The following is a 4229-nucleotide window of genomic DNA, read 5'->3' as shown; positions in this document are numbered from 1 at the left end:
TATACGGCAGACATTCAAACAGGGCTTGTTGATTACAGTAAAGCCAAGTCCCAGTTTGTATAGAAAGTCACATCCAGAATTGGAGAACTCTGGGGTTTGTATCTTATTTGGGAGAAAATGCAAAATAAAAAGAAGGGCCAGTAGCATAAGACAAACAAAGAAAAATATGCATGCCCCATGCGTGCTCATCATACACCTTACTCTCTGCAGGAATTTTGAAGGAATCTCTGACTCTCATGTCTTTCATTACAAGTCCATAAAGATAGATGCTGCTGCTGCTTCCTCCTCCTTAAAGAATTTGTTATGGGATTTTAAAGGAGAACTGGGAACAGGGGCAGAAGCTGGATCACAGGCCAGAAACCAGCATTAGGGACTGGATTAGTTTGCTAGGGCTGCCATATAAAGGACCACTGGGTGACTTAAATAGCAGAAAGTCATTTCTTCGCAATTCTGGAGGCTAGAAATAGATCAAGGTGTCAGCAGGGTTGGTTTCTTCTGATGGCTCTGTCCTTGGTCTGCACATGGCTGCCTTTTCCCTGTGTCCTCACATGGTTTTCCTTCTGTGCATATCTGTACCCTAATGTCTTCTTGTTATAAAGACATGAGTCATATTGAATTAGGGCTCATTCACATGGCTTTGTTTTTACTTAATTATTTCTTTAAAGACCCTGTGTCTAAACACAGGCACATTCTAAGGTACTGGGGGTTATAACTTTAACATGCGAATTTAGTGGGACACAAATCAGTCCATAATAGGGACTTAGGGCCCCCAGAGTGGGACTAGAGAATGAAAGCAGAGCAGTTACTAGAGCTCCTAGTAGGTTATTTCATGGACTCAATCAGGGCCACAACTAAAGACTCATTGGTTTTACCGCAGCAACTGGGGACCAGCAAAAGAGATCTAAGCACGTAGTGTTAGTGGCCAAACTAGGAGATATGTGGTTTCCAAACTGCTCTTCAGGATTCTCATCTTGTAATAAGTGCAAGTCAATCAAGGTGATACCCACACTCACCTGCTGGATAAATAGATGGTGAGGCTGGGTGTAGGAGTAGGTACTTTTGGCCTTGGTAACAGGCATAGGGTACAGAGAATATGACATCACTGCACCAGGAGTTAAGGGCTTGGTCAAAAGCATTAAGGCCAAAGCGGGGAGAGGCCATAAGAGAGAGGTGAGGGTGCCCATGTAAAGAGCTGGCTCTTGGCCTGGCAGGCTGATCAAGTAGGTGTGGAGGCAGAGCCAGAGGACATTCCCCAGGCAGCAGCACAGTAGAGAGAGAGCTTTTCATAGGCCACATGTGACCAGCCCTGTTGGAGCCCAGAGAGTTTTGAAATCTGCAGAGCTGGTTCAGAGGAAGTGGCAAGGCTCAGATACCATGAAGTTGAGTGGCCATATCACTAATTATTTTCAAGGACTTACGTCTCCTTTTCAAGACCAAGAAGTCTGCTTAATGAGAAGATGGTGGAGTTGATGATGGCTTTGAGTTGGTGAAGATTATCAGGCCAGGTAGAATCATAGAATTTTAGAAATGGAAAGATTTGCCTTTACAGCAGGGGTCCTCAAACTTGAGCATACATCAGAATCTCCTGGAAGACAGGTAAAACACAGGTTACTGAACTTCTAATTCAGTAGGTCTGGAGCTGGGCCTGAAAAGTCACATTTCTAACAAGTTCTTAGGTAATGCTGATGCTGTTGGTTCAGGAAACACACTTTGAGAACCACTGCATTAAATGCATGGTTTTCTACCCTGGACGCACATTAGAATCACCTGGGAAGCTTAAAACAAAATAAAACAAAACCCAAGCCCAGGCTACATTCCAGAGCAATTGAATATAAATTACGAGGCATAGGTTCATGGCGTCAGAACTTTTCATAGCTTCCTAGGTGATTGTAATATAGTCACGCTTGAAAACATGTAGTTTAGACAAAAGATTTCTTAGTACATATTTGGTTTAGTGGGAAACTATTTGGACATTGGCTAGTAGCATGTAGTACGTAGTAAGAATACTGCAAAGTTTAATATCTCAGATCGCCATGTAAAGTTGTCTGTCTGTGAGATGGAACAGCTACCAATCTCCAGTCCTACACATCGGGGCAATTAGAGATAGAAAAAAACCCCACGGCCATTTACCAGCATTGAAGGGTCATGTAATGCGTGCCACTGAGAGCAAAATCACTACCAATTTCGGCAGCGGGGAAGTTATTTGCTGCTTAGCACTTACTCTACAATCACGGTGCTGTAAACCAAGAAATAAATACGGTTTAGTGATGTAGAGAGCAGTAAATAGCACGTAAGGAGCGAGAATTGCTTTAATTTCCTCTGTGCTAGTCCCAAAGTCAGCAAATGGTCTTGAGCCCCTTAAAGGGGGCAGAGGATTTGGGAGACCGGCTTTGCCTGCTGGTGGTTTTCAATTTGATTTTCCTTTACGGGTTGAAAAAAGCCCCCAGAGAGAGGTATTCATGCGAAAGTTAAACGGAAAATTAATAGAACATTAGGAATCGAATTTATTTTCTTCACGACCCAGTGTCGCACTTGCTTTTTTGGTGGTTTACCGAGCTCCCTTCCCCTCCTGTTATTTCTCCCATCCCCCTTCTGGTCAGATCTCTACAATCTTCTCTTTGGTTACCTTCTAAAAAGAGCTGGTTTAGGTCCATCTTGTGGGTTTCGCTTCTTTTGCTGATGAATTACCGTAGGTGCGGGAATGTGATGAAATTCTGGCTGGGGAAGAGGAGAGGTGACTTGATGACTCAAAGGAAGCCAGCAGAGAGATAGGATGTCTTTTTACCAGATGTGGTCAGAGCTCCACAGTCACCGTCCTGGAGCTTTGAGGGGCGCTGCACTGAGCACAAACGCAGAAAGATGATCCTGGAGAGCCAGTGAATTCACTGTCCCTGGAGAATCTCTTGTTATATGAGATAATAAATGCCTCATTGTTTAAGTCAGTTGAATCAGGGTTTCTTATTCCTTGCAGCTGAAGGCACAACTGACACATTTAGTTTCCTGAGTATGTTGGTGGGAGTTAAGCCCAACCCAACATTGCCAAGATGGAAAGATATTATAGAAAAGCCAATATATCACATCACCATACTGCTTTACAATTCCTTATAGAAACTGTTCTTTAATTTAAAAATAACTTCCTGTCCTACATTTTACTTTTATTTTTCTTTCCATTTAAGTTAATCTTAGCAATTATCTTGACAGATTTAAGGTAAAGTACTTCATTCATGTAACAAAATTTGACTGACAGTTTTAATGTGGGGAAGAGGTTTAGATGTGACTTTAGCATTAATAAGCTTTTAAGCTTTACATAGTACAAGCCAAACACACGTTTAGAAAAATGGATCCAAAACCATGAAAGTCTCCCTAAGTGTTACCAAGAAAAATTGTCTCCAAAATTAGTCTTAGTTGCTGTTAATGTTTATTTTTTACAGTTTTCACATTTATTTTTTTGAAAAAACTTTTTCAGGGTGTTATTTATATACAATAAGATGTGCACATTATAAGTGTACAGTTTAAGTTTTGACAAATGTATATATTCATGGACTCCTAACCCAATTCTTCACCCTAGAAAATTCCCTTTTTCTCTTTTGGGGTCAATCCCTTATCTTCATCCTTCCCTGCCCCACCTTATACCAGGTAACCACTATGTCACTATAGATTAGTTAGGCTGTTTCTATGACATTATATAATCAAACACATAGTACTCTTGTTTATGGCCACAGCACCCTGAACGTGCTCGATCTCAGAAGCTAAGCAGGGTAGGGCCTGGTTAGTACTGAGATGGGAGATAGTACTCTTTTCTGTCTGGCTTAATTCTCTCAGCACATTTTTACTGAGAGTTTTCCACGATGCTGAGTGCATCATTAGATGGTATTTTTTAATTGCTAATTAGAATTCTATTGTATAAATATACCATAATTTGCTTCCCATTTACGTGCAAAGGATATATAGGTGGTTTCTAGCAGTTGGCTGTTAGGGGCAAACCGCTTTACGTTTGTGTCCAAGGTTTTGTGGGCATATTTTTTTCTGAGTCACACAGTAAGTCTACATTTAACTTTGCAAGAAACTGCCAAACTCTTTTCCAAAGCAGTCCCTCCATTTTATGTTCCCATCAGCAGTGTATCAGAGTTCTGACCAACATTTAGTATGACCAATGTTTAGCCTTTTTATGGTCAGTCATTTCATGAGTGAGTGAGACGTGATATCTCATAGTGGTTTTAATTTATATT

General features: G+C 41.1%; 1 long non-coding RNA gene across 1 annotated transcript; it reads right to left on the bottom strand.

The window, feature by feature from the left end:
* Positions 1–619: 619 nt before the first annotated feature.
* LOC105860592 (uncharacterized) lies at positions 620–2812 on the bottom strand. The gene is made up of 2 exons (XR_002222067.2): positions 2627–2812; positions 620–1585 (listed from the first exon to the last, which is right to left on the bottom strand). It is a non-coding gene; the product is annotated as an uncharacterized LOC105860592 (long non-coding RNA).
* Between the last annotated feature and the right edge of the window lie 1417 nt (positions 2813–4229).

Source organism: Microcebus murinus, chromosome 17, assembly GCF_040939455.1.
Source record: "Microcebus murinus isolate Inina chromosome 17, M.murinus_Inina_mat1.0, whole genome shotgun sequence".
NCBI lineage: Eukaryota > Metazoa > Chordata > Mammalia > Primates > Cheirogaleidae > Microcebus > Microcebus murinus.
Note: the sequence above shows the minus strand (reverse complement) of the source record. Positions and strands in the feature narration are given on the sequence as shown.